The 20,233-nt window shown below is 29.3% G+C and overlaps 1 long non-coding RNA gene across 1 annotated transcript in view; it reads left to right on the forward strand.

Moving 5' to 3' along the window:
- The window catches only part of LOC107453511 (uncharacterized), a 29,946-nt gene extending 12,528 nt beyond the window's left edge, over positions 1-17,418 (forward strand). The window contains exon 2 of the long non-coding RNA XR_006225597.2: positions 16,783-17,418. This is a non-coding gene — a long non-coding RNA (uncharacterized lncRNA). The remainder of the gene's footprint in view (positions 1-16,782) is intronic.
- The last annotated feature ends 2,815 nt before the right edge of the window (positions 17,419-20,233 follow it).

Consider the following 20,233-nt stretch of genomic DNA (forward strand, 5'->3'; position numbering starts at 1 on the left):
CGAATCTGTTTCATTTTAAACAATAAGAAATACTGAGACTTAATCTTAAATGTACTTTACGTAGAAACGCTCTGAAAGCAAATTCTTAAGCATTTAAAAATTGCACATTAATGTTTATTCAAATTAACATATTGCCAACTAGTTATTAAGCTTAAAATTGTAAAGTGAATTTAATCTTTTCATTCGATTATAATCAATCAAAAAGAATTATATAAATAAAAATATTTTTTGAAGCAATTTAGTACACCATGTAATCATATGACAAAATTATGGCAAAGAGATAGTTTTTTTAATATTCCAAAACTGAAAATGATAGTCTGCTTTTTTGCTAATTAAAAAAAAATTCTTTTTAATGGTTTGTCATGACAATGAATTTTAATTGCTACGGATTTCTGAGCTGAAAGTGCAATGACTTTGAAAAAAAAATTCAATTAATATCTTTACCATTGGTTATAATAAGGTTTGAAAATATATAAATCTCAAAACTGCAGAAAAAGTGGGAAAGTTAAATAAAATTAAAGAAATCTTAAAGGAAATGAGTTTCTCATCTTGATCCGGTTAATTTATCTGTTTTTAAATAGGAATGGCCATCTAAAAAACTTAAAAAGTTATTTAATTCATTAACAGAAATGCTCATTTTGAAGAAATAATAATTTATAATTCTGATGGTTGGATAAATTCTCTTCCTCCATCAAATGCATGCCTTCAACTGAGAAAAATAATACACAAAAAGAGTTCTCAAAGTTAATTAGCACAAATAATTACTTTGATTATCCTATATGATTTTGATTAAAAAAAAACTACATAAATTGTTCTCAATTCTACTCCCTCTCCAAATGATATGGAAACAAATTGTCCCCTTCTTAAAAATACTGTTTTTTTTTCTATTTTTAATATATCAAAAGTTGTCATATGTAGCAAAAATTGAAACAAAACAGAAGTATATTTCTCTTGGGGGGGGAGTTTTCCATTTCAGTTTGGAAAATAACTACTAAATTGAAGAAAGATAATATTTTTCTGAAATTACCAATACTATTTTACTTTATTGTAGCGAATGTCAGTCTTAGCACATCCTCTCTCTCAATTAAATTTCAGAATAGAATAGTTTTCTATTTGGATAATAGCAAATAAGAGTCAAATATTTTGAATCGAAATTAATTAAAATTTAAATATTAATCTGTATTTATTGAAAATAAGAGTTAAATATTAATCGAATGTCTGAATTTCAGAAGGGGTGAAGTATATTCTTCACCCCCTCACTTTAAGAAAAATTGCGTTTTCTATTTGGAAAATAGATTCAAAGATGAGTTTTTTAATTATCAATTTTTCTTTACTTTATTTTTGCGCATGTCAAAATTTCAGTAGGGGCGAAACACTTTGTTCGTCCCATCATTACTATTTAGGAAGAAAATAAAGTTCTCTACCCGGAAAATATAGTGAAGATTAAAAATGTTTTTTCTACTTTGTTTTTACTCATTATTAGCCCATTTAGTTTAATTTCAAAAAGAAATAAAATTTCCCTCTTGGTATACAGCCTCAAAGTTGTGAAAGAATGGTTCTTTTCTCTAAAATTGTCAATTTTACTCGACTTTGTCTTGGCGAATGACTAAATCTCAGAAGGGGCAAAGTACATTATTCTGCCCTTCCCCACTTATCTTTTAGAGGAGTATCAAGTTTCCTATCTGAAAAATAGTCTCAAAATTGAAAAAAAAAATCTTTTAAATTATCGAATTTACTTGACCTTATCTTTGAGTGACTAAATTTCAGAAGGGGCGTAAAACATTGTTTGCCCAATCACTTAAATTTTAGAGGGACCCTCTGCCCCTTTACGGTTGGCATGCCACTGGGTCTGACAATAGTTAGTTGTGGAAACAACTAAGTGAAACACAAGTACGATAAACACAAAGTGTTAACTACATGCAGTTGTGGCCTTTCCCCTTCTCTGCGAACCGAGTTTGTTCTTTTGAGAAAGGAAAATAATTCTCGGAAAAAGTCTTTTAACTGGTTTTAAGCTTACCTTTATGTTAAAATAGATATGCAATTAAAAGATTTTCAGCAATTGTATCTTCCCAAAATTTCTTTCCTATCTATGCAAAAGAGCAACTTAATTTTTAAAAATTTGGCATGGCCCCTTCATGAGGCCCCTTGATCATCGAGCCTCGGGGCTGTGCCCCGACTGCCGCTGAGTAGTTACGGCCCTCCAGGACTCTAAACGGCTGGTCAGATAGTTTTCCAACTAAATGAAATAGTTTTGGGGCAAAACGGTTTCGCCTTCATATACTTTATTGGCAATCGAAATGGGCTACAAGTGGCGTAGAGCAGAACTCTCAACCTATGGAAACACTTATTCTATGGCAGAAGTATTTTTTAAAAGTAAAGATAATTTTAATTTCGAATAATATTTAACCATTTGTTTCAAATAAAGGTTATATTAAAAAGTGATTTTTAATATTGTCTTTCTAGCCCTGTTTTTATGCAATACAAGCCTTAAATTTTGGAAATAAAAATTTAAAACCATCCAAGAGAAGTGACGATCGAAACACTACAGGTGGCGAAGAGCAGAAGAGCAGAGCTACTTATGGCAACACGTCGCATGCTTTCACCATTAGCGTGTGGATAGTCATAGAAGAATGATGTACGTTGGTTTCTGTCTTTATTTTCAAATAGATTAAAACCTTAAGTTAGGAAACTATATGGAACTGAAAACTACATTAAGCATGGTTCTAAAAGAAAGCCCCATTGAAATCTTAAATATTTTTAACAATTCAATACGAAAAATATTAAAGGAAAAATATCGTAGAACATTCCTATGTAACTGAAACGTTGAGGACCGGGAAGAGCCAAAGGCATGGAACAGGTCTTCTCCCCAGATGGCGTATTCGAGAGTTGCAATAGCCTGTAGTATGAAACATTGAAACATACAATATTTTTTACTTTTCCAGACTAGAATTCCCCTTAAGAACTGGAAATATTGTAAAACTATTTTGTTACTTATTGAAAATTAATTCTACTTGGTCCCTTCAGCAACATACTCGATTATTTCAAATATGAGTAAGAGACAGAATAAAGCTATGGAAAATTTTTGTACAATGTTGCTAAAATCATCTAATAGGATTAAAATAGATTTCAAATATGCGGAATTTGATAATACTTCAGATTCACGTCAAACTTCAAGTTTGGAAGATTTAAGTTGGAGTCTTTTTATAATTCGTAATCTTGGAAACAAAACCATAAAAAGGTTAGATTTCGCTTGAATTTTGAACTAAAATCCCAGCTTGTTTTTAACATTTTTAGAACTGNTATATAAAACAAAAGGTTAAATATTTTTTCTAATTAAAATTAACTTTACTTTTAAAAAGTACTTCATAGAAATCCCCCACTCGACTGAGAATTGGTCACACCCGGTTAACACATCTTTATTTACTGCCCTTATTGCAATACGTGTCATCTTCCAACTATTCATCACATTATTATAATTTGTCCATGTTTTTCGTTCTCAAACGTTTCCACAACGTTTTACCTTTTTTGGGAGTTCCATTTTATGCATGTAGGATTTGTTGGATGACATTCATCATCCTAATATTTTTGCGTTTTTACGTGACATCGGTATTTTAACTGCATATTAGTTTTAACGCCTTCACAATTTTATTCACTTCCCTAAATATTTTACTATTTTACGTAATTCGTTTATTATATATTCTGTCCATACATTTTATCCGATTTTATTCACTTTATACCATTTGATCAAACTGTATTTCATGACAAAGTGCAACATGCATTTTAGTTTTGATCTATTATATTGTTTAGCACAGCATGTCCTTCTTTGGACTTTGTGCCATTAAATCCTATATTCAATTCATAGAAATCCCTTTTAATTGAAAAATACTACGAATAAAGAATTAAAATATTCATTTTTGTTCCATAAATATGCGAACATAATAAAATGTATTACTCAATATTTTGAGTGTTCTTAGTTTTTCAAAATTCCACTTAACCTGGCAATGAATATTTAATCCGTTATTTTAGTAGTTGGTAACAGCAGTAAATTTGAATTTAAAATAGCAGTAAATTTAAATTTAATAAAGGTAAAAATAGCTTAAAAATATATACTTTATTTCAATGCTCTGTTAGTTTCGAATCTGTTTAATTTTAAACGTTAAGAAATAGTGAGACTTAATGTTAAATGTACTCAATCTTAAATGCACTTTGCGTAGAAACGCTCTGAAAGCAAATTCTTAAACATTTAAAAAGTGCACATTATTGTTTATTTAAATTAACATATTGCCAATTAGTTATTAAGCTCAAAATTGTAAAGTGAATTGAATCTTTTCATTCGATTATAATCAATCAAAAAGAATTATATAAATAAAAATATTTTTTAAAGCAATTTAGTACGCCATGTAATCATATGACAAAATTATGACAAAGAGTAAGACTTTTTCATTTTGGAATATTTAAAAAACTAAGCTTTTTGCTAACTAAAAATAAAAGAAATTCTTTTTAATGGTTTGTCATGACAATGAATTTTAATTGCTACTGATTTCTGAGCTGAAATATTTTTCTGCGATTTCTGACTTTGAAAAAATATTTCAGTTAATCTTTGTCATTGGTTATAAGGTTTGAAAATAAAATCTCAAAACTGTAGAAAAAGTGGGAAAGTTAAATAAAATTAAAGAAATCTTAAGGGAAATGTGTTTCTAATCTTGTTCCGGTTAATTTATTTGTTTTTAAATCTGAAAATAGCCATGTAAAAAACCTAATTGATTAAGAGAAATGTTCACATTTTGAAGAAATGATAATTTATAATTCTGATGGTCGGATAAATTCTTTTCCTCCATCAAAAAGAATACTATTTTTGTATACTATTTTTTCCTCCAAGAAAAAATAGTATACAAAATGAGTTCTCAAAGTTAATTAGCACAAATAATTATTTTGATTATCCTATATGATTTTGACTAAAAAAAAACTAAATAAATTGCTCTCAATTCTACCCCCCTCTCCAAATGTTATGGAAGCAAATTGTCCCCTTCTTAAAAATATTTTGTTCTATTTTCTAAATAAAGCAGTTTTTATTACTGATAATAAAATTTTATGGAATGTTTCAATAAAAACTTCGTATTGAAAATATTTGTTCGTTATTTTAAGTGTTTAAAGTATAAGCTGAGGTTAATTTTTTTGAATCTGAATAAGAATTACCTTTGTTTACATAAATTATTGTTGGTATATAAATGATATTTTATCTGGTTTACTTCCAATAAAAGAGAATAAATGTGTAATAGAATTAGTGTTTCAGCTCTGCTCTACATATTATCGTTATCTTATAAGATAATAATAAAATAGTAAATTTAAAAGATTAATTACTAAATCAAATACTCCGTGTTATTTCCCTGCTTTTTTAATTACCAGTTTCTTTTCTTAAGTGTATAAAACAGTAATTTGTAGCATTTTTTTTGTCAATGAAAGTAAAGGACATGAAATTATTTCAATAAATTAAAGAATGCTGACCTTAAGGAATCTATATACGAAAATTTCTCGTAAAAGTCGAAAGAATTATCGAAACAACGAAATAAAATATTTTTCATATTACTTTATAGACTGAAAAACAGAGATTTAAACTAAAATAGTGCGAATGATGACATATTTTCAAATCTCAACGAAACAATGTTTATAGCTTTTTATTAAATTGAATGCGTTTAATTAAATTCTGATTTTTTTTATAAAATTAAAGTTTCATTTCATTTTTGAATGAAAACAAAGTTGTTAAAAAGCATAAAAATCAAATTTTCAGCAATCAAAGTTCCAATTTTGAAAATTTAGAGGTCTTAATAATTTAAAAAATATAAGAACAAAATCCATGCACACGACAAACAGTAAAGTCATGAACTAAAGTGCTATATAAAGGAAATTTTGATATACGAGCATAAAAAAACATTTTGTGACCATTCATATAAAACAACTCGAATAGTACATAAATACACAATTTTAAATGTTTAAATGAGTTAATGCAAACATTTGCGTACCTCCTTAGAAATAAATTTACTTTTGGTTTTCCTGTTGTCCAAGAAAATTTTATTAAGATTGAGAATTATTGATATCAAGATTTATGTTAAAAAAAACAGTTGAAAATAATTTTAATTAGTCTCAATTAAAGTTAAATTTTAATTTCTAAAATTGAACAAAATAAAAGTTAGCAGAGAATTTATATCTGAATTAAAAATTAATTTAAATGAGCCAAAAACTAGAATTTGACAGTGATGAGACAGTTTGTCTTAAATATTCTCTTGACAAAATGACCAAAATGTCAACAAGAGTCATCCCCTTGGATCCCCTAAAAGCTTACATCTGTTTTCCTAGAACATCTAGCTTATTTGGAAATCTTATCGGACATATAGATTCTGTTATTATAGTGCAAAAGAGCCCAGGGTCCTAAAAATGATTAAGGCAATTTAAAGAAGAGAAGGGACATTTTCTCATAGTGTAAAATGAGATTGCTTATTTTTGGGGAGTGAGATAGTTGTGGGTCATCTCTGTGGGTGGTACGAAGGTGCATTTTATTACTCTTTCCAGGGTAGGGTAAGGGTGGCAATCTTTTTGGTTTTCTAAACACTTGCTTTATTTTATATGCTGTGCTCTTCTGTTCTCTTATTTTAGTTTCAATTTTTTTAATAATCAAAAGTTGTCATATGTAGCAAAAATTGAAACAAAACAGAAGTATTTTTCTCTTGGGGGTGGGGGAGTTTTCCATTTCAATTTGGAAAATATCTACTAAATTGAGGAAATTTTTTTTTCTTCTGAAATTACCAATACTATTTTACTTTATTGTAGCGAATGTCAAAGTCTTAGCAGATCCTCTCTCTCAATTAAATTTCAGAGGAAAATAGTTTTCTATTTGGAAAATAGCAAATAAGAGTCAAATATTTTGAATCGAAATTAATTAAAATTTAAATATTAATCTGTTAGTTTTCTAAGCACTTGTTTTATTTTTATGCTGTGCTCTTCGCTTTTTAATGCTGTGCTCTTCTTTCGCACTTTAGTTTTAATTTGTTTTAATAAGTAAAAAATTGTCATACGTAGATAAAAATTGAAACAAAACAGAAGTATTTTTCTCCTGGGGAAAAGTTTTCCATTTCAATTTGTAAAATAGCTACTAAATTGAAAAAAAAAGTAATTTCTTTTTCTGAAATTACCAATTCTATTTTACTTTATTGTAGTGAATGTCAGTCTTAGAAGGGGGGGGGGAGCACATTCTTCCTCTCAATTAAATTTCAGAGGAAAATAAAGTTTTCTATTTGGAAAATAGCTTTAAAGTTGAAAATAAGAGTCAAATATTATTTTGAATCTAAATTTATTAAAATGTAAATTAATTTGTATTAATTGAAAATAAGAGTTAAATATTAATAGAATGTCTGAATTTCATAAGGGGTGAAGTATATCCTTCATCCCCTCACTTTAAGAAAAAATTGCGTTTTCTATTTGGAAAATAGCGTCAAAGTTTTAAAACAAGCTTTTTTTTCTAAAATTTTCAACTTTATTTTATTCTGTTAATGTCTTCATTTCAGAAGATTCGAAACATATTTTTCGCCCCCTCACTTTTATTTCGGAGGAAAACAAAGTATTCTGTTTGGAAAATAGATTCAAAGATGAGTTTTTTAATTATCAATTTTTCTTTACTTTATTTTCGCACATGTCAAAATTTCAGTAGGGGCGAAACACTTTGTTCGTCCCATCATTACTATTTAGGAAGAAAATAAAGCTCTCTACCCGGAAAATATAGTGAAAATTGGAAATATTTTTTTCTACTTTGCTTTTCCAAATGTGAAGCTCATTATTAGCCCATTTAGTTTAATTTCACAACGAAATAAAATTTCCCTCTTGGTATATAGCTTCAAAGTTGTGAAAGAATAGTTTTTTTCTCTAAAATTGTCAATTTTACTTGACTTTGTCTTGGCGAATGACTAAATCTCAGAAGGGGCAAAGTACATTATTCTGCCTTCCGCCACTTAACTTTTAGAGGAGAATAAAGTTTCCTATCTGAAAAATAGCCTCAAAATTGGAAGAAAAAAAATCTTAAATTATCGAATTTACTTGACCTTATCTTTGAGTGACTAAATTTCAGAAGGGGCGTAAAACATTGTTAGACCCATCTTTTAAATTTTAGAGGGACCCTCTGCCCCCTCCCGGTTGGCACGCCACTGGGTCTGACACCAGATAGTAGTGGAAACAACTAAGTGAAACAGAATTAACAAAGAACAGAATTAACAATAAACAAAGTGTAAACAATCTACTACATGCAGTTGTGGCCTTTCCCTTTCTCTGCGAACCGTGTTTGTTCTTTTGAGAAAGGAAAATAATTTTCGGAAAAAGTCTTTTAACCGTTTTTCACGCTTCCCTTTATGTTAAAATAGATTGCATATTACAAAAAGATTTTCAGCAATTGTATCTTCCCAAAATTTCTTTCCTATATATGCAAAAAAGCAACTTAAGTTTCAAAAATTTGGCATGGCTCCTTCATGAGGCCTCTTGACTATCGGGGCCCCGGGACTGTGCTCCGACTGCCGCTGCGTAGTTACGGCCCTCCAGGACTCTAAACGACTAGTCAGATAGTTTTCCAACTAAATGAAATAGTTTTGGTTCAAAACTGCTTCACCTTCATATACTTGATGGGCAATCGAAATGGGTTACAAGTGGCGTAGAGCAGAACTCTCAACCTATGGCAACACTTAGTCTATGGCAGAAGTATTTTTTAAAGTCAAGATAATTTTAATTTCGAATAATATTTAGCCTTTTGTTTTAAATAAAGGTTATATTAAAAATACTGATTTTTAGTATTGTTTTTCTAACCCTATTTTTATGCAATACAAGACTCAAATTGTGGAATAAAAATTTAAAATCTTCCAAGAGAATTGGAGATCGAAACACTACAGGTGGCAAAGAACAGAAGAGTAGAGCTACTTATGGCAGCACGTCGCATGCCTTCACCATTAGCGTGTGGATAGTCATAGAAGAAGGATGTACGTTGGTTTCTGTCTTTATTTTCAAATAGATTAAAATCTTAAGTTATGGAACTGAAAACTACATTAAACATACTTCTAAAAGAAAGCCTCACTGAAATCTTAAGTATTTTTAACAATCCAATACGAAAAATATTAAAGAAAAAATGTCATAGTACATTCCTATATAACTGAAACGTTGAGAACCGGGAAGGCCAAAGGCATGGAACTGGTCTTCTCCCCAGATGGCGTATTCGAGAGTTGCGATTGGCTGTAGTATGAAACATTGAAACATGCAATATTTTTTACTTTTCTAGACTTGAATTCCCCTTAAGAACTGGAAATATTGTAAAACTATTGTTACTTATTGAAAATTAATTCTACTTAGTCACTTCAGCAACATGCTCGATTATTTCAAATATGAGTAAGAGACAGAATAAAGCTATGGAAAAATTTTTGTGCAATGTTGCTAAAATCATCTAATAGGATAAAAATAGATTTCAAATATGCGGAATTTGATAATACTCACGTCAAACTTCAAGATTCACGTCAAACTTCAAGTTTAGAGGATTTAAGTTGGAGCCTTTTATAATTCGTAATCTTGGAAACAAAACCATAAAAAGGTTAGATTTCGCTTGAATTTTGAACTAAAATCCTAGTTTGTTTTTAACATTTTTAGTACCGGAATTCTTTATCATCAACTGGAACAGCAACGGATGTTCAAACATTCTTAATACCTATTGTGATTGGCTAAAAGTTATATCTGCATTGTAACGCAAATGCCAAAATTAATGCAAAATGGTTATAGAAACAAGCATCGGGTTCACAAAAAACATGAAAATAGAACTAAATTCGTATAAAATTTACTTAAGCAATACAATCAAAATTGAAGCAAAATAAACATGCAAGTTTCCTTTCCATAAAATATATTAAGTCCGTAAATAATTTAAACAATAACTGAGATAATTCACTGATTAAAATTAACAGAATGTTTTTAGTTTTGGTCACATGACATTGAGTTTATTGAAGTTCGTCACACAGTTCGAGAACTTTTTCAACAGTTTAAAATGTTTTGTTTCCTATTGAAGTACATAGTTACTGTAGCGACATTCCTGCAATCTGGCTAGTTTTCTGAGTTTTGCTAAAGTACTTTTGTGAAAGTAAATTATCTCCTCCAAAAAATCATTACACTTCATACTCTTAGTTGATTGTTAGATTTTTGTACAAGCAAAATTTAACTTATCACTTTTTGCTGAATAAACGAAATTTTTTATTTTGGTTGAATTATTGTCTAAAAATAGTATAAAATAACAATTGTAGTACACGATCACGCTTTGTAGTCGTGTAAAACTACTTAACTTTTTTATTTTAATTGCGACCAATTCACCTCATGATTCAGGAATTTCGCTCCAGGCTATTTATTACTATTACTATGGTTTAATGGCTATTAATTACTAATCCAGAACTAACCTTATTACATACCTAATATCCTAACTATAACTAAACTTCAGTAGGAAACAAGTATTTTAAATTGCGCGGAGTAGGTAAAATATAATAGAACAGAATGACATTGGCATAGATGCAGTTTTTTACTTGCTGGTTAAGATTCTTTGCAGTGACGATATAACTATTATAAATTATTTACACACAAACTTTACACACAAACTTTAACTTTTATTTAAACTTTGTAGTGATGGTCTATCAGGCTTTTTGAACAAATATAAAAACGTTAACGTATACTTTGCTACCACTTTAAAAATCCCTAATGAAAATAGTTTAATAAACAACCCTCACCAATAGTGATAAGACTTAATTAATCCAAAAATGTATACCACTTTATTTAAATAAGCCTTTGTATTCTTTGAGAACTTGTGACAAACCTATACTTTAAACAGATTATCATAAAGGTATTAAATATTTAGAACAATTCACGGCAACAGATTCTTAGTTCTGAATGTTCCATTTTACCGTTAAAGTTAAATATTCATTAAATGTTAAAAACATGTGGGAATTTGGTTCTAAATTTTAAAGAAATCTGTTTTCTTTGCTTTTTCAGCAAGTTAACAATCTAGCAATTACATGAAAAAACTTAATTTTCATAGACTTGTAAATTTGATCATCGTAAGCGTGCACTATTTTTAGTCGTTCAGTTTTATTCTACCGGCATGGATACGATTTTTATATAGAGAATTCCAAGAATTTTCCAATCCTTCAGTCTCTCTTACTCATATGCTTAATTTTCAGCAACGCCAGTGAATGAAAAATGGAATTTTTTTTTACTTTAACTGAAACTAAAATTTAAAAAAATTCTAAATTAGCTATTTAAATTGTTTCCCCACTCCAAACTCTAACGTGAAGCTGAAGACTTTAAACAGTGGCATTTAAGAATTTTTTCATAGTTCAGAAAAACTAAACAAACCGAATTTAACTAATTTCAAGTTTGATTAAACAATTGAATTTAATATTCATTCATGGTTATTTTGGGATGTATGTAGTGCAAAAATTGCCAGTTTTTAGTTTTTGACATTTTTAAGTTTGTTCTTTGCATTTAAGTAATGATAGTCTAATCACATTATTTGGATTCAGTGCGATTTTTGCGGGACTAAAGTACTTAAAATTATGAACTTACACCACTAAGTTATATTTCAAGCCTATAATATCCGTCATTAATCTCTTTCGCCAGTCAGTCTTTATAAATTGACAATAAATTTCTTAATTGAACATTAAACCTTTTTCGTAAAACTTTAACACAAACGTAAGCAGTCTTTGTTGTAATGGGCGATTGCAACGCTCTAATACGCCATCTGGGGAGGAGACTGATTCCATGCCTTTCTCCTTCCCTCTCCACCGCTTTTCAGTTATATAGGACTGTACTACCATATTTTCCCTTTAATATTTTTCGTTTTTAATTAATACAAATATTTTTTATTTCCATGATGCCTTCTTTTAGAACTATGTTTAATGTAGTTTTCAGTTCCATATAGTTTCCCTACTTAAAATGCTTTAATCTGTATGAAAATCAGACAGAACTAACGTACTGAAACTAACGTACTTCCTCCTTCTATGACTCGCCACACGCTTATGGTGAAAGCATGCGACGTGTTGCCATAAGTAGCTCTGCTTTTCTGCTCTTCGCCACCTGTAGTGTTTCGATCGCCAATTCTCTTGGAATGTTTTAAATTTTTATTCCGAAATTTAAGTCTTGTATTGCATAAAAAAAGGGTTAGAAAAACAATATTAAAAATCAGTCCCTTTAATAGAGCCTTTATTTAAAACAAATTTAAATATTATTCGAAATTAAAATTATCGTACTTTTAAAAAATACTTCATAGAAATTTCTTTTAATCGAGTAATACTGTGAATAAAGAACGAAAATATTAATTTTTGTTCCATAAATATGCGAACATGATAAAATGTATTAATAATCATTTTGAATATGCTTAGTTTTTCCAAATTACACTTAACCTGCGAATAAACATTCAATTTGTTATTTTAGTAGTTCGCGATAGCTGTAAATTTGTATTTAAAGGTAAAAAAAATTATAATAAAATACATAAAATATTTGTATTTAAAGGTTTAAAAATATATACTTTCCTTCCATCTTCCGTTAGTTTCTAATCTGTTTTATTTTAAATATTAAGACTTAACCTTAAATTTACTCCAGTTTACTTTGCGTAGAAACATGTTTAAACCATATTCTTCGCAAGTGTTTAAATATTGCACTTTGATGTTTATTTAAATTAACATATTCCCAATTAGTAATTAAACTCGAATTTGTAAAGGGAACTTAATCTTTGTATTCGGTTATAATAAAACAAAAATTGTATAAAAATGAATATATTTTCAAACCAAGCTTGGAGTTTTAAAAGCTCTGTTTAAACTAGGCTACCCTGCATAAGTTTTGTGAAGTAATATAAGATTATGAATATTAATTTCTTCTGTTTGAATATCAAAGAAGTGTAAATGTTAAAATTTCAAGATAATTTCATTGAAGTAAATATTTACTGTTTGTTTGACTGAGTTTATTTTAATCGATCTAGTCTAACAAATCAGTTTTTTAGCACAATATTGAAAAAAAAGTATTTATTTCGTGATTGATAAACATAAATACTTGTTCAAAAGTGAAATTAAACGCTTATCAGCACTGAAAATTATTTTAAGAAACTAAGTGTTTGCACATTTAATCTATTATTAGACATAATTCTAAAAGAATTTTATTTTTAACTTGCTTTTAGGCGCGGTAAGACCAAAACAGGGCTCTTGCGCTAAAAGTTTGCATAAATCTGAAGAAAAGAGCTCAATTGGTTGAATTATTTTTAATACTTTGTAACCTTGTTCTCAAAGTTGGGTTAAAACTAATACAAGGCTTAATCTGGGAATGATTTTAGTTTTTTTCGAAATAATGCATCAGTCAGCCTTGTGATGGATAACTAGTCAAATTTTCATTTTGTAATGTAGCTGAATTAACTGTTAATAGAGCTTAAAGCCAAAACTTCTTTCCGCATAAAAGGAACTTCTTTGCTCTAAAAAATCCGGTTCAGAAAGTATGCAGAGGTTTTCCCTTCATCATAAATACACAAAGCAAAACTAGTTACGTATTAGAATCGGTTGACTCTCTTTCCTTGCTTCAGAGATAGCCTTACTTATGAAACTGAAACATCAAATCAAAACAGTTACGATGCCTCGCGCGTTGTGCGTCAGTGAGACTCAATGACCCATCTACAAGTGGTATTTGACTTACGATGTTAACTTTATATTGTAACAGCATTCGGAACTAACTGTCAACACGGACATTGGAACATGGACCTATTGTGATAAAGCTAAAATGGTCTGATTTACAATTTGCGATATTTTGTCCGAAGTTTGGTTGAGAACGCATTGTACATTAGTTTTTCGGGTATAGCTACTAATGTACTATAAGGAAAAGTTTCTTCTTAGGCTTAAATTCCCAGAAAACCACGTGGACAAATTCATTGTTTTGGCTAAATATGAATCCTTGCTCTACAAGCTAAATTTACAAGCTTGAACGAAAAATTCCGAAGTGGCTGAATCGAATGTGAGGTTCGAATTGGTAGTGGTAGACGGCCGTTCTGCTCCCTCTTCGAGCTTCACACTCGTTCGGTCATCTCGGAACTTTTTGTTATACTGTTCGTAGACTAGTGAGGGCTGGGATGGCTTAGAGTAGGACCTGAACTGCGACTTAGGTTGTAGATTCGTGACCAGAAATCTCGGAGTTCCAACTCTACCTAGCTACGAACTGTTTGCGCGAAATGGAGAAGTAGGCAAAATTTTATTTTGTGACGTACCAAAGTTAATTAAAACTCAGTCAGTTAACAATTTAAAGTAAAAACTTGAGTATTTTCCTCAAAAATATAAACGATATAAAATGTCATTTGCTCTGAATATAAATAGAAATCCGTTCTGAAGTATTGGACAAGATTTTCTTCCTCATAATACGCAAATCTTGTTACGTAATAGAACCGATTGAACCCTTTTCCATGCTTCGGAGATCTCCTTGCTTATAAGGCAAACGGTAAAAACGAAAGTTAAGAGGCTCCACCCTATTCGCGTTATATATTGCATCAAGTTTTATTAATCAAAATTTTAAAGGTCTATAAGGCCTTGATACTGAAGATTTCGACTGCGACAAAGTAGATCGTAGTTTCATGCTCTGTAGTTTTTGAAAAACCTTAGCGCGTAAAGCTGATTGCATAAGCTCTTTGTGAGGCATTCTAGGCTTTATTGTGTCGAAGTAATCTACCACATTTCATGTTAGAGAACCTATAATTAATAGTACTTGATCAGTAGTTGCAAAAATGATTACGAAATTTTAGTCTAGCCTTGGTTTCTCATGTCTACTATAAGACTACTTGGTGCCTCGATAATGTTAAATGGCGAATTTACATGCGGCTCGATATTTCCTTGTGTATCTAGTTAACACAATGGTTTTCACTTCTAAATTTAGATTGCGATTAAATGCTGCAATTCAAGTATGCTATATATTCTGAAGTTTTTTTGATTTTTTAGAGTAATTTTTTAAACGTAAATAATAAGACTTTTGAATTGAGTTTGCGATCGGAAAGATTTAACCATTTAAAACTAAAAATGAGTTAGTAATTAAAATTGTAAGAAACAGTTCGAAATTTTTAGATGTAGGAATTCAGACCGAATGAAAATTTTAAGATTAAAAGCGCACTTTCATGAATATTACGCAGAAAAATTTGTACGAAATCCATAAATTACTAATTTGAATCCTTTGCTTTCGTTTTTTTCCCCTTCAAATTCCTATTCTGAATAAATCAGTCGGGTTGTAAATTAAAAATTGTGAAAACCTGTACTTTATAGGTCTCTCTTTTTAAAATTTAAAAATCTTTTTGGATTATACATGGTAACATAATATTACACTAAACGAAATCTGATTTTTAACTAATCACTTTAGAAATGGTAAATTTTAAGCTTTGTTGCGATTTTGGAAGTAATGTAAAATTAGTTAAATACCTTGTTTTTTAATCGCAGTGTTTAAATTTCAGGGTTTTCAAAGCTTTTAATTAATATTTAAGCTCTGCGTTATGTTTTTATTTGAATTACTACATAAATTGGGTTACATACGGTACAAATATTTATTTCTTAATATACATGCATTTTTCGAAAATCTACTGAGGAAATAATAAAACATGGAAAAAGCACATTAAGGCAAAAGGAAATAGATAAATAAAAAGCATTAGATTGAAGGTTTCAAAACCACAAATATAAAAAGCACTTAAAATTTTTAACTCAAAATAGTACTCAAAATAGTACTCAAACTCAGGAAGAAAACTAATCTTTAAAATCTAAAAATAATGGTAAGCTTAATACTACAATAAAATTTTTAAAAAAATCAGTAATTTAATAACTAGTTTATAAATACTGAATATAAGTTAATTTAAATTGCACCTCCTTTAATTTTTGAAATTAAAAATAGTTTAGTTACTAGCGGAGACTGGAGATGCTAATTATCTAATCCAGGTAAGTAATCTTAAAAACGTTTTCTTCAAGCAAAGCACAGTGGACTTCATTTTTGTTGATTACTCTCAACTCGTTTTCAAGTCATCTCACAGCTTTCCCTCACCATGGCAATGAGCCATTTCCCCCACTCCCCCCCTCATCTTTAGCTTTACGCTCCTGACCTCAGTGTTCCACCTCATCGATCCTCATCTCATGATGAAGGGGTAAAGGGCCATCTCGGCCTCAGGCACCCCGACTAACCGACAAGACAAGCCCCCTTTAAGTTTTGAAATTAAAATTCAGTTTACATCCGACTGAAGAAGTATTAATAAGTTAACAGTAAATTAGTCTTGAAGCATTTAAAATTTCAAAAGCATAATAGGCCGGAATATGAATAGTTAAATATCTAGAAGCTAAAACTAGCACCACATGAAAGCTGGTATCATTCAAAGCAGTAGGCGCTGAGAATTTAGATTTTTTTTTTAGCGGACTATAAAGTACTAATGTTTGTTTTTGTATTAAATGATTAGTTTAAAAACTCCGTGTATTAAAGTTACTAGATATTGCAGTTTTAATTGCTTGTAAAATATAACCCAATGTGTTGTATTTAATTTGTATTAGAATTTATTCTGTATGTATTGACTATAGTAATGTATTAAACTTCAGATTTCAGCTGCATGTATATGTAGCACAAAATGTTAGTAACAGTATTATGAGCCTGTGTATTTAATTAGTGTAAAATATGTGCACAATATTATGTAACATAATTTTTATTTGACGTGTTATAATAAATCATTCTATTTGTCAGATTGTTAAATGATAGCTTTGAAAATTGGGCTTTATAACACTAAAAGAAATTTCTAAACTCTATAAAAGTTGATCTATCTGCATCTTAGAACAGATAAAAATATCTGGAATCCTGTTACCAAATTAGTTCTGATTTATTTTTCTAAATTGTTAATATTAGAAAAGAGGTTAATATTAGTTCTAAATCTTTAATTCACATCAATCTAACATTTTGCATCCGCTTACTTAGGTTCCCTCATAGATTTTTAGATTAAGAGCATAAACTTTTATTTTCAGATTTTTTTAAAACTTTTTCAAATTTTTTGTTACAATTGTGTTCGTATTGCTCTTATGGAAACAATGTATTTACTCTGCTTTAGTGTTATCAGCTCTAACTTAAAATAAGCGGTAAAACTTCTCTTTAATGTAATGTGTGTGTTCAATAAATTTTCAGGAATGTAAATGTAATGTGTGTGTTCAATGAATTTTCAGCAATGTAAATGTAATGTGCGTGTTCAATGAAGTTTCAGCAATGTAAATGTAATGTGTGAGTTCAATGAAGTTTCAGCAATGTAAATGTAATTTGTGTGGTTCAATGACGTTTCTGGAATGTAAATGTAATTTGTGTGGCTCAATAAATTTTTGCTTTTAAAATGATTCTTAAATCGTTCTGACTAAATGGTGCATTCAAACTAAAATTGTTAGGATAAGTCTAGGATAGATGGCCATGGTTTTTTTCAAATCTGAAAGTATTAAGAATAGAAATAAGACCTGTTTAGGCATATCTCAAATTATAATATAAACTAAACATTTTCCATAAAAATAATGCAGCATTGTGAACAAAATCTGAAAAAAAATTATTAAAAAATGTAAGTGGCTATTTCTAATGTAGAGGTAGGTTGGCCATTCAATTCATAAAATGTTATTTTACTCATCGTAGATTTTTCATTGTTAACTAAGTAAATGATAAGTTGTAAAGACTGAATATTAGAATGGAAAATAAGTAAAGAATTTAATAATCAATCTGATGTTTAGATTTAAAACCTCTACTTTAATAAAACTCTCCACATTTTTGTGAAAGTTTGTACATCTTTGTTCGGAAAGTTTGCGCATGCTTCATGGAACCACTGTATGCACCTTACGCAATTTCTCCATTAATTTTCAGTTGTGGTATTGTAATAGTCTCCAAAGCTAACACACTGATATTAATCAAATTCTTAGTCTATAGAACCCGGTAATGTGTATGTTCTATCGGATATATTATAGGTCTGAAAAATCTGAATGAGTATGCAGAGTTCGTACTGTCCTTTAAAAAATTTGAAATGTGATTTCAATTTCGTAATAAAGTTTAGGATTTTTTTTATTAACTTTCATCGTAATTACAAAACTAAACGAAAACCACAAACGAAACCAGATTTTGTAGATATATATTTATTTCGAAAGTTCTTAAAGTTCGAAAATTATTCTGAGTTCGAAAGTTATTCTTAAGTTCGGTGGTGAATACGAATTCACTAAAATGCATTTTTACTTTTATTAACACTTTGTAATTTTTTAAGAACCCTACAATCCTTGGTATGTGAAGGCGAAAAGAGGTCTCGCCTAAAGTTGAAGATTAGAAGGATCAAAACTTTTTAGAACAATATTTCTGGCAAATAACAGTGGACAAAATATTCCACTATTTCCTTCAAAATTGAGATTGCTAAAATTTTTTCGAGAATATAAGTCTGGATCGGCGAACATGTATTATTTAGACACAATGTCTAATTTATAATTCGAAAATCATTTTTAAATGCTAATGAATTTCAGAACTTTAACTGTCACTCGAGCAATGAATTATGTGCTTAAGCTAATTTTTTGACTGAAATATTATTCTAATTCCTAAAGACAGTTTTTTAATACGTACCACGCTGTAGCACACTGTTAGAATTTCCTCTCTAATATTACGGTTAAATAGTTTATTTGGTTGTTTTTCCTATTGTAAGAGATTAGAAATACGACTTCTTAGTAGACTTTTAACTTAGTAACTTAGACTGTTTGTGGTAAGAAGCCTTATGGTGCTGCCATCTATGCGTGAATGAGAGTATCATATTCTAATAGTACAGGGTCACAAATTGGGGAATGAAGGACACTGGAAAATGTGTAGAAGGGAAGGGAGGAAATATTGTGGGGTCAACGTTGAGACTCGAACCCTCCTTATGTCAGTTGGTGTCAGATTGACAGATGTATGTATCCAGCTGCAAGGAACTATGTGTTTTCATTAGGTGAGTCTCGTTAGTGGATAAAATTCTGGTTGTTTAACAGTATAAAGTAAAAGCAGTTAATAAACGGATTTTTTCACAGTTAGCAGTTTCAAGATCATCTTATTTGTGGTTGTTTGACTGTTTTCTTTGAATATGGTTAAATAATTAAATTATTATTTAACCATTTCCTCCGAAAACTTCTAGCAGTGTAACTATTTTCTAAAAGAATCTTTTAATTCCACTACATCAGAAGGGGTTAAAATATATATATTCAGGAGTTCATTTAATTATACTTTTAATTTTTTATGATAAATTTATTGTTTTTATGGTCAGTAACAGTTTTAAGGAAAAATACATTTATGGCTTTAAAATTATTAAAATTTCTGGTTTATATTAAAACATTCCAAATACTTAAATGTATTTTGAATAAAAAATAACTAAATTTTTGCCGATTAATTAATTCATTAAGAACATAAGTAGTATTTTATTTCTTTTTTTTAAATCACAAAAACGAGTCTCACTAATCATATTGGAAAGATTTAGATTTTCAACAAATTCTATTTCAATTTATCATGAATAATGAATAGCTCGAAACATTCTCATTAGTTATGATTAACGTCTAAATACTGTACCATATTTAGGGTAAAGAATAACTAAATTTTTGCCGATTAATTCATTTAGAACATACGTAGTCTTTCTTTAAATCACAAAAACTAGCCTCACTAATTAATCATGTTGGAAAGATCTAGATTTTCAACAATTCCATTTCAATTTATTATGAATAAGTGAATAATTTGAAACATTCTCATTAGTTCTAATTAATGTGTTAAGAGAATATATATTATCTGTTGACTAGAAGTCAGTTGTGTTTCATTAATGGAGAGGGAATTAACTATTCGCAGAACAACATGGGATTAGTATAGCTTTTTAATTTACTTAGAAAACGTAATGAGATAATTTATAAACAAATAGTATTTAACTCTGACTATAAACATAAAGTGTAGAATTTTGAAATAAGTGATTTGCAACTAATTGATTGGTATTAGTTTTACTAATTAATTGGTAGTAATATACTTCGATTACTACTGCTTCAGTACAAATTGATTCAGTATCGATGCGGAATTAAAAGTAAATTTTGTTCATTAATATTTAGTTATTGCTTCGTGATTGAAATTGCAACCTTTAAAATTAGCAAGCTAATTTTTGTTCATTATGAAATCAAAAGCAAATTAT

Source organism: Parasteatoda tepidariorum, chromosome X2 (assembly GCF_043381705.1).
Source record: "Parasteatoda tepidariorum isolate YZ-2023 chromosome X2, CAS_Ptep_4.0, whole genome shotgun sequence".
Classification (NCBI taxonomy): Eukaryota; Metazoa; Arthropoda; class Arachnida; order Araneae; family Theridiidae; genus Parasteatoda; species Parasteatoda tepidariorum.